General features: G+C 37.7%; 1 long non-coding RNA gene across 1 annotated transcript in view; it reads left to right on the forward strand.

Annotated features, from left to right (window-relative positions):
- Positions 1-1,147: 1,147 nt before the first annotated feature.
- The window catches only part of LOC114025128, a 19,193-nt gene continuing 8,824 nt past the window's right edge, over positions 1,148-11,516 (forward strand). Inside the window, exons 1-2 of the long non-coding RNA XR_003567001.1 lie at positions 1,148-1,431; positions 10,039-10,212. This is a non-coding gene — a long non-coding RNA (uncharacterized LOC114025128). The remainder of the gene's footprint in view (positions 1,432-10,038; positions 10,213-11,516) is intronic.

Genomic DNA, 11,516 nt, shown 5'->3' on the forward strand with positions numbered 1-11,516 from the left:
GGGGGAGAAAATTTAAAACTCAAAATCTTATGGAAGTGAATGTTGAAAACTAAAAATAAGTAAATTAATTTAAAAAAATCCTAAAATGTTGTGGCAGTTTTCCTTTATAATTTCTTGAAATATGATGCTTATACTTTTTTATGATCATGGCTTTCAGGTAGTCCAATAATGCTTGATTTATCTCTTCTCAGTCTATTTTCCAGGTCAGTTGTTTTTCCAGTGAGATATTTCATATTTTCTTCTATTTTTTCATTCTTTTGACTTTGATTGTTTCTTGATGTCTTGTGGAGTCATTAGCTTCCACTTGCCCAATTCTAATTTTTAAGGAATGATTTTCTTCAGAGAGCTTTTGTGCCTCTTTTTCCATTTGGCCACTTCTGCTTATTAAGGAATTATTTTCATCATTGAAGTTTTGCACCTCTTTTACTCTTTGGCCCATTCTATTTTTTAAGGTATTATTTTCTTCAGTATTTTTTGTTCCTCTTTTACCAAGCTATTAATTCTCTTTCCCAAATTTTCTTCCACCACTCTCATTTCTTTTCCCAATTTTTCTTCTACCATTCTTATCTCTTTCTTTAGCTCTTCCAAGAATTCTTATTGAGCTTCTATTCAATTAGCATTTTTCTTTAAGGCTTTGCTTGTGGATATTTTCACACTGCTATCACCTTCTGAGTTTGTGTCTTGATTTTCCCTGTCACCACAGTAGTTTATGATCAGGTTCTTTTTTTGTTGTAGTTTACTCATTTTTCCAGCTTATTTCTTGACTTTGAACTTTATGTTAAATTTGGGCTCTGCTCACCTTGGGGCGGGGACAATGTCCCAAGCTTTAGGCTTTTGCATGCTATTGTTTTCACAGGTTGGTCTGAGAATCTGTCAGTTTTGAGTGCTTTCAAAGTGTGGTGATCTGAGAAGAAATATAGTCACTGCTTTCCTGGTTTGCACTCTGCTCTTTATCCAAGAAAGGACTTTACTCCCTTGAGGCCACAAGTGTTTCTCTTTGCCCTGGAACTATGACTTGGAACTGTGTCTGGGCAATGGAGTTGCCAAACAGTGTTCTGTCCCATACCTAGTGCCAACACAATCTTTTTCTAACAGGTTGCCCAATCCCTTTGCCATTGCTGAGATGAAATCTCCCAAAGTTGCTGCTGCTGTTGCCACTTACAAATTCCATAGCTGATGTTGCAGGGGCATGTGATCCAGGCTGGTCTTGGTTGTAATTCTAGCTCCTTTGCCTTCTGTAATATTATATTCCAAGGCTACCATTTCTTTAATCCTTTAAAGTAGTGACTCCTAATCTTATGTGATCTTGATTGTGTCACTATGGTACACGAATTGTTCTTTTCTGTTTGCTTACAGTGTTTTTCATCTGTGACTTTTGGATTTTGGCTACAATATTCCAAGGAGTTTTGATTCTGGGGTCTCTTACAGAAGGTGAGTGGTAAATTCTTCCAATTTCTACTTTGCTTTCTAGTTCTAAGATATCTGCAGTTTTCCTTTGTAATTTCTTAAAATATGTTGCTATCTTTTTTTTTTTATTCATGGCTTTCGAGTAGCTCAATGCTGCTTAAATTATCTCTCCTTGATTAATTTTCCAGGTCAGTTGTTTTTCCTACCAAGTATTTTTGCATTTTCTTCTCTCCTTTTTTGTTAGTCTTTTGATTTTGTTTTATTATTTCTTGAAGTCTCATGGAGTCATTAGCCTTCATTGGGCCAATTTTAATTTCTAAGGAACATTTTCCTCAGTAATGTTGTTAATTCTCTTTTCATAACTTTCTTGTATAGCTCTCATTTCTTTCCACTCTTTTCTTCTACAGTTCTCATCTGGTTTTTAAATTAACTTTTAATCTTTCTTTAGCTCTTCAAAGAATTCATGTTGGGCATATTTCCAAATTGCATATTTTTTGAGAGTTTGCTCATAGATGTTTTCAAGACATTGTCTTTTTTATCTGTGTCTGGATCTTCCTTATCACCATAGTAGCTCTTTATGGTAGGGATCTTTTTTTGTTTGCTCATTCTTCCAGCCTACTTCTTGATTTTTGACTTTATATCAATGTTGGGCTCTGCTCACTTCTGAGGGGAAGGGGAGGTGGGCTTAGCTGGTCAGAGCTTCTGACTTTTATGTCATTCTGTTGTTTTCAGAGTTTAGTCTTGAGGCCTGCAAGTTTTCAGTGTTTCCCAAATGGTGTGATTACAGGAAAAGTCTATTAATTGCCTTCCTGGTGTAAGTTATATAAGTTCCCGACCCAGGTTTGCCTGTTTGACAGTGTGTGGTTAAGTTTCAGTAGACTACTGGTGGACCACCCAGTCATTGTCAGCCCTCTAGGAAGTTCTGCAGGTTCAGAGCAACTGTACTACTGGCTCCCCTTTGGTCTTAGTCTACTGGCCTAATTATTCCACTACAAGTTTATGTGCAGGGCTAAAAGTTAGAACTAAGTCCCATTCTGTTCCTGAACATGGAGAAACATTGCTAAGGTTTTGAAACTTGTTCCTTGTTTTATACACAGTTCAGGCTTTTCTCCCTTGCAACTGTTTCTTTCTACCCTGAAATTATGACCCAGAACTGGGTAATGGGCAAAAGATCTGCCAGTTGGCACCCATTCCTACTCCCAGCCCTGATTTAGGTATCCCCTAGGTTTTTCTTCTGTTCCAGTGTTTCCTGCCCTGGTGTTGAGCTAGCTAGCTTTCTTTCTTTCTTTTTTGGCTAGGCAATAGGGTTAAGTGACTTGCCTAAGGTCACATACCTAGTAAGTGTCAAGTGTCTGAGGTCAGATTTGAACTCACCTCCTCCTGACTCCAGGGCTGGTGCTCTATCCACTGAGCCCCGTTTAGCTTAGCTTTCTTACCATCCAGGGCACCATTCTCACCACTGCCACTCCTGCCATAGCTATGCTAGGCTCATGGTCAGCCCCGACCCCAGGGTCCACAAATCTCTTTGTCTCTCTTCCTAAGTTATCCTGGACTGGAAAAATTACTCATGGTGCCTTCTTCTTGGTTTTCCCAATCAAAATTCTGTCTGTTGCACTTTCTAAATTGTTTTGGGGGAGATATGCTGGGTGAGCTGTACAAAAATGCTGGCTCTTATTTTGACATCTTGACTCCTACCAAAGGGGAAACATTTTTTAATCCAATTTTGTATTTATTTTCACTTCCAAATTCTCTCCCTCTCTCTACCCCTCCCCCACCTACTGAGAAGGTAAGAAATACAGTACCTATTATACATATCAAGTCATGCAAAATATATTTTCACATTAGCCATGTTCCAAAAAAAGAAAAAGAAGAAAAAAATATACTTCCATATGTACCCTGAGTCCATCAGTTCTCTATTTGGAGGTAGATAGCATTTTTCATCATCAGTCCTTTGGAATAATGGCAGATCAATATCTTGATCACTTACTAAATTCAGAGTTGATTATCTTTACAATATTGCTATTACTGTGTACACTGTTTTCCTGGTTCTGCTCACTTCACTTTGCATCAGTTCACATAAGTCTTCTTAGATTTTTTTTTTCTGAAACTATACCTATTTATCATTTCTTATACCAAAATAGTGTTCCATCATAATAATATATCATAACCTGTTCTACCACTCCCCAATTGATGGGCATCCCCTTAGTTTCCATTTTTTTTGCTATCACAAAGAAGAGTTGCTATAAATATTTTTGCACATATAGGTTATTTTGCATTTTCTTTGATCTCTTTGGGGTAACTCTTTTGGTGCAGAGGAGTCAAAGGTATTGCATAATTTTACAGCTTTGAGGGAATAGTTCCAAATTGTTCTCCAGAATAGTTGGACTAGTTTACAGCTACACCAACAGTTCATTAGTGTACCTATTTTCCCACATTTCCTCCAGTATTTGTAATTTTCATTTTCTGTCATCTTAATCAATCTGACAGGTGTGAGGTGGTACCTCAGAGTTGTTGTAACTAGTATTTCTCAAATTATTAGTGATTTATAGAACTTTTTTGGTATATACATTGATAGCTTCGATCTCTTCCTTAGAAAATTGGCTATTACCCTTCGACAATTTATCAGTTGGGGAGTGGTTCTTACTCTTATAAATTTGGCTCAGTTACTTTATATATTTGAAAAATAATTCCTTTATCAGCAAAACTTCTATAAAATTTCCCCTAGTTTCCTGCTTTTTCCAAAGGGAAATCTGTCTAACAATGCAAGTGGATGGCCAGGGAACTGAGATTTTCAAAATATATCTACAGAAAATAGAAACAATAGCAGTGAATACCGTGACCATAGATGCATGGGACATTACTGTAAAAATGGGGAACTAAGGGGAAGCTAGGTGGCACAGTGGATAGAGCACTGGATTCAGGAGGACCTGAGTTCAAATTCAACCTCAGACACATAACACTTATTAGCTGTGTGACCCTGGGCAAGTCACTGAACCCCACTGCCTAGCCAAAAAAAAAAAATGGAGAACCGAAAGCTACTGCTCAGAATAAGCTGAAGTTGGTCAGGGAATCAAAGGACAACAAAAAGGAAGACTTTTGTTTGCTTTGTTTTTGTGTTTTAGCTACATTGGGGAAATGAAGAGGCTCTAAGAAAGGCTAGGACCATTCCTCTGGGTGGATGGGATGACAGTGACTAATAAGACACAAGGCAGAGCTGCTCAATTATTATCTTGCTTCTGTTTTCTTTGCCAAGGAAAATGACCTATGGTCATGAAAGGACTGAATAAAAATGCCTATTGATGTCCTGATACTCAACAGAAGGAAGGGAGTAGTAAGAGTGCACAGAATTGCCTTTGATGAATTCAAGTCACCTGGCCCAGAGGAACTATGTTCTTGAGTACTGACAGAGTTGGAGGATGTGATTGCTGAGTCATTGTCAGTGATCTGTGAAAGAATGTGGAAAATAGGAGGCATATTTCAGGCCTGGAGAAGGTCAAACATTCTTTTAATTTTCAAAAAAGGAAAACAAATAGAGTCGGCAAATGATAGGCTAATGAGCTTGATTTCAATTGCTAGAAAAATTCTAAAAGAAATCATATAAGAAATTATTAGTGAAGACAAAGGAAATTGTAATTTCAGAGAGAAAGAGGAGCTTCAGCAAGAATTGGCTATGCCAGAATAACATTATTTCCCTTTCTGACAGGGTTATGGATGACAGAATCAATCTTGACAAAACTGGTAGATCAGGAGAGTGCTGCATATAGAATTTTCCTAGATTTTATTTTACCTAGATTTAAGCAAAGAACATTATAAATATCTGAGGAAAAGAAAGGCAGAATGGTTCAGTGGACACTGTGCTCGTCTTGGAGTCAGAAATTAGGTTCAAGTCCCATATTGCCTGTGTGACCCTGGTCAGTCACTTAACCTCTCAGGATTCCTAGGAAACTCTCTAAAACTACGAGTTACACAACAGTTTCTAATGAAATCACATTTCCAGATCAAAACCAAAAATCAAAAAATGAAAACCTTTTATTATTCTTATAGAAGAGAGGGATATATCTATATCTATATATCTACATCTATCTACACATACACACACAAACACACACACACAAGTGAATAATTCAATTAGATGGCTGTAGAACTGGTTGATTGGCCAGACTCAAAGAGCAGGTAATGGTTAAATGTCAACTTGACAGGAGGTCTCTACTACTAAAGCCTTAGTCCTGTATTGTTTAACATGTTTATCAATGACTTGGATAAAAGCATTTTTATCAAATTTGCAGATTACACAGAACTAATAAGGATAGCTAATATACAAGATGACAGGATCATAATCCAAAAATGATTCTGACAAACTAGAGTACAGAGATGAATCTAATGAGATTAAGTTCAATAAAAAAATAAAGGATTACAGTTTCTCAAAATTGACTTCGTAAGAACAAGATGAGGAGGAATTGTTAAGTTTTTATTTGTTTTTGTCTTTTAAATAAAATAGGGCCTTTTGCAGATGACAAATTCAATATGAGTCACCAACCTCCTTGGGCCTCAGTTTTATCCTCTGTAAAATGAAAAAGTTGGACTAGATGGCTTCTGAGGCCCCTTCCAACTCTAAATCCTATAATCCTAGATGACATTCATCCCGTCATTTACAATGAGTACATATATGGTATGTTTATAGTTCTTTGCATACTGTTTTCTCCATTAAAATGTAAGAACCTTGAGGGTAGGAACCATGTTTTTGTCTTTCTTTCTATCTCAGTGCTTATTTAGAGGACAGAAACAAGAATGGTGAAGGGTCTTAAGTCTGTGTCATATGAAAAGACAGAGAGATGTGGACTAGAATTCAGGGCTTCTTAAACTCTCGACCCCTTTACACTTCTTAAAACTCCCATTGGGTCATGACCCACAGTTTAAGAAGTGCAAGACTAGATGACAATACAATCAAATGGATTCGGAACTGGTTCAATGGATGGACTTGAAGGGTAGGTGTTAATAGTTTAATGTCAATGTGGCAGCATCTCTTCTTGAATTTGTGTCTTTTAAAATTTTTATCAGTGACTTGGATAAAGGCATAGAGGGCATGCTCATCACTTACGCAATTCAGACAATGTTGGAAGAACAGTTAATCCACTGGATGACAGAGTCAGTATCCAAAACAATCATGAGAGGCTAGAGCACTAGACTGAATCTGATACAGTGAAATTCCTTCCTAGGAAATTTATGTTTTCAAATTTATAAAATTATGGCTTACTTATCCAATACTGAGTACAATTATTTTTGATTCTTTCTTGTCTACTATGCATCACTGATTTATTTTCTATTTCTCAACCAGTATCAAATGGCTCTGATGATTACTACTTTGTAAAATAAGTCTGACATCTGGAAGTGCTAATCCCTCTCCATTCTTACCATTTTCATTATTTACATTGATATTCTAAATGAATATACGAATGATTTTGCTATTATTTAATTCTATGAAGTTTTGGTAGTTTGATTAGTATAGCAGTAAATCCATAAATTAGCTTTGGTAGCATTGTTATTTTTATTACATTAGCATGCCTTGGCTTTGTAAGTTGTTCTTTGTTTTGATAATATGAAATTTGATAGTATTAAACATAAAGTCTTACACGTGGGTACAAAAACACAACAGCACAAGTACAAGATTGGGCAGGTATAGTTAGACCATAGTTCTAAAAACTTCTATGACTTTTCATAGATTGTAAACTCTATAGAGTTTATCAATGTGATGTGAGAGATAAAAAAGGTAAAGCGAGCTTGGGTTGCACTAAGAGAAGTACCAATTCCAGAAGTACCAATTACCTGGGAAGGTAATAGTCCCAGGAGACTCTGACATGGTCTGGCCACATCCAGAATACTGTGTGCAGCTCTGGATGCCACAGTTTAAAAGGAAATTGCCAAGCTAGAGAATGTCTGAAGGAGAGCAACCAGGATGGTGAAGGGCCTTAAATTCATGGCATGTGAGAATTAGTTATTTATCCTGCAGAATAAAAGCGTCCAAGGGGACACGAGATACTTGATTTCAATGATGCTGAAGTGCTGTCACTTAGAAGAAGGGTTAAATTTGTTCTATTTGGTCTCAGATGGCACAAGCAGGAGTAATAGGTGGAAGCTGCCTAGAGACAAAAAATTAGCTGCATGTCAGGAAAGACTAGTTAAGAATGAAAGCTGACATTAAGTGGAATGGACAGCTTTGGGAGGTCATCAAAGAAAAACTGAACAACCACTTGAAGGGTTTTTTTGTAGAAGAGACTCCTTCTGAGATATGGCTTACATAATGGCTACTGAGGTTCCTTCCAACTCTGCAACTAGATGATTCTGTAGTTCTTACAACTAACCCTAAACTTTAAAACTAAAACCTGAGCAGGAAGGTAGAATCATGAATGGAGCACCGGGACTGGACTCAGGAAGACCTGAACTCACATCTAGCTTCACACACTTACTAGCTGTGTGATCCTGGAAAAGTCACTTAACTTCTGTCTGCCTCAATTTCCTTAAACTGTAAAATGAGAGCAATAATAACAACTACCTTACAAGGATGCTGTAAGGATCAAAGGAGATAATATGTGTAAAGTTGCTTAGCATAGTGCCTGGCACATACATACACAGCATGTGCCTCATACATTTTTATTCCCTTCATCTTTCCCTAAACCACACTACCCTATGTCTCGTTACTGCTAAAATCAATGTTTAAGTGTTTTCATTTAATTTTTTCTATTCTTTGTCTGGTCCTGTTCCATGTAAAGTGGATTGAAGGGGGTAGAGGCCCAAAAGCACCAAGAAAGAGAGAACAATTCTGGGTGTGTGTACTGGAGGAGCACAGCATAAAGGGTTTTTAGCAGAAGAGAATGGTCCAAACTGAGATCCAAGAAAAAAAAAAAAACTAAACTAAACTAAACTAAAAATGTGGTTGAAGTCAAAGCCAGATATCCCCCAAAGCAAGCAAATCGAGGGCTAGGCACAGGAGACTGTGGACTGAATTCAAGAGCAAAATTCCAAGCTTTGGAAGAGGTCCACATGGAGCAAGGTTGGCATAATTCCAATGGTAGTGAAGTGGGGTACAGGAAAGGAGAAGCATATTTTCATTCAAGGACTAGAACATGGATGGCATCCACTTTCTATGGCACTAGCCATACTCTTGACTCAGCCGTGGGCCAGGACATATGCATCTGTACTGTATCACAACGATGGAAAGTTTGTGAAAACACGTGAGACTTTCCACAGCTATAGCAAATGAACATTCTTGAAGTTACAAATTGAGTATTCTCATTCATACCAATGAAACAAAATGGCATGGTTCTGTTTTGCCCTTAAGCTAGGAGGACTGGTGCCATTAGAGTTTACCTCCTGCAGATGACCAAAATTTTATGCAAAAGAAAATACTGTTGCAAAATTCTCTCCTAGTAGGTAAACACACGATCATAAAGATAATGAGGCTGAAGCTCCATGTACTAGAAAACAAATATTTTTGATCTAGCTAAATGAACTGGTTTTGTAATTACAGTGCAACAGCACTCCAACATTCTTATTACCTGTATTTAAATATATGAAATGTCAAATCATGAACAAAATGAACAACCTACAAAAGGCATATCTAAAGCAGCAAAATCCTAACCTAGCACAGTCTCTAAGTCAGATATAACCCTACCACAGGAGGTGGCATTGACAGGGACCTTAGAGATCATTGCAACATCCCCACCCCAACTCATTTTATAGAAAACAAAACATGAGGACAAAGACAGGAAGTCATTTTGCCAAAGTCACACAGGTAGGGAGTGGCAGAGTCAGCACCTGAACCTCATTCCTCCAGTCTTGTACTCTTTCTGCTCTGTCATGTTGACTTGACCCTTGCCTCAGTGACAGCCTTAGTAAGTCTAATAGTCACATATGTGGAACGATTTCACCAGGGTCCCAAGAAGTACCTTCTCTCCATTTCTGTAAGGTTGAAAGCACCACAGAAAGGACTCCATTGTGTTAAACATGTCATGTAGAAGGGTTTTCGAGAAGGAAATAAAGAAGAATCACACTGGATAGAAAGACAATGATGGACTGCCATCTGCATCAGTGGAGGGAGAACTGATGAGAATTATAATGAATTGAGGCCTAGAACTGTATGCAAGCATTGCACAAGGCTGAAATATTATGAGCAGGTAAAGGTTCATAACAGAAACACCTAGTTGCCTGCGTTGGAAGCTGCCCTCACTTCTGCCACCGCACAGACCCAGGGGCTGTTTTCTGTTTGCCAAATTAGACAAAGACAAAGGCAATGGGGGAGGGGGAAGATTCAATCAGAGGGCAAAGCAAGAACTTCTTCCCAGTCTATGAATGAGTCTGAGATTACAAATTGAACAGTTTTCAGTGAAAGGCTGGCCAATCACAAGTTTATGGGAGAAACATTTATAAGACATAGAGGGGAATCTATGGAAATATAGGAGAAGGAAGAAAGAAAACCTCTTTTTTATTACCATAAGGAAAGAAAATTGTTATGTGCTTGTAGAACTCAAATTTTAAGCATTATTGTGTAGATGAGACAACCAATTTTAAATTGTTTTTTTAAATGTTTTAAAATGTTTTTTAAATGGTGTCTTTTTTCAAAATTGGACATCTAAGTCTGTTTGTGGAAAATAACTAGAAGACAAGTGCCAGCAGAGGAAAGTTCACTCTCCATCTTGGAGCCATGGTGGTGGGCAGATTCTAGGAGTGTGCCTGATCTCTGGGTACCCAGATCCCTGCTACTTCCTTCTGAGACTGAGGAGCTACTGCTGGACAGAATGAATAAGACTGGTAAGAGCTGCCAGCTGGTGAGACAGTGCAAGTATCCTTCCTGGCCAGCTTCCTTTCCCCTTACCTCCAAGCAAAGAAGGCAGCAGTTTCCATAAACTTACCAACAAATTTAGATTTTTGTTTCTTCATCCTTGTGAAAGGAAGGAGTAAAGGGGAGGAGAACTTGATTCAGCTTGGGTGAAATTCAGCTTCTAGTCATCCAAAGGAATCATTCTTCCACACTGATGACTGTCTTTTCATTGCCATAATTTTGTTCCCCTCCTCCTTTATATAAAAGGACAAGCTAGTGCCCGTGAATTTATTGTATGTGTGATTAATGCTAGTGGGGCTAGAGATTTGGCTAAAGGGATGGCTTCAGAGAGCCTAAGGAATGTGAAGAGGACATGAAGAGGACAGTGATTCCATGCAATGAGTCACTCAATAATCTTCTTGAAACATTTCCTATATGTAAGATAGTAAAGGCACATTGAAATTGGACCCCTAAGACAGTACGAGTTTCTATAAACAGGAGAGTCTATAACCAGAGAGAAATTATTAACAGAAACTGATATGCCCCTAGTCCTAGTAGAGCTTAAGAAAAGCCAAGTCTAGGAAAAAAGGATGTGTTACCAGTGGGACCTACACCTCATTGAAAGTACTATCCCTTAAAGAGAAGCACCTCTACCTCTATATGGGGAAACCACTTCTGTGTACAAACCTTATACGTGGGGACCTCACCCTGTCTACTTGTATGTACTGATTCACAGTGTTTTGTTTTGTTTTTTGATAATAGTTTTTGAAAAAAATGCTAAAGAAGCATACTAATATACTTCACTTTATGCAATGGCTTTGTTTCTGAAAAGTTAGATAAATAAATATCCATATTATCCATAGATACACAGTATACATACATATATACTGTATATCTATATATACATATTCACTGACTCTTTGCAACTTGAATTACCTTTCTTTTAATTTTAAAATTTTAATTGGTATCTTATTTTTGCATTGCTTTCATTTCTGAATGCATCTTCCCCTTTCCCTAATTAGTGAGCTATCCTTTGTAAGAATGAAAAAAAATAAGGGAAAAATCAGTTCATCAAAACCGAACAATTCAAGTGAGCTTGACAGTATGTTTGCATGTGTAAATTACATAGCCATCTGTAAATTACATAGGCCCCTACCTCTACAAAGAAGGGAGAGGAGTATATTTTTTCACCTTATCTCTTCTTCGGGGCTCCATTAGGTCCTTATAATCACACAGCAAACTTGAAATGGTGGTGGTGGTGGTGGTGGTGGTGGTGGTGGTGGTGGTGGTGGTG

This window comes from Vombatus ursinus, unplaced genomic scaffold, assembly GCF_900497805.2.
Source record: "Vombatus ursinus unplaced genomic scaffold, bare-nosed wombat genome assembly UNPS02004596.1, whole genome shotgun sequence".
Lineage (NCBI taxonomy): Eukaryota > Metazoa > Chordata > Mammalia > Diprotodontia > Vombatidae > Vombatus > Vombatus ursinus.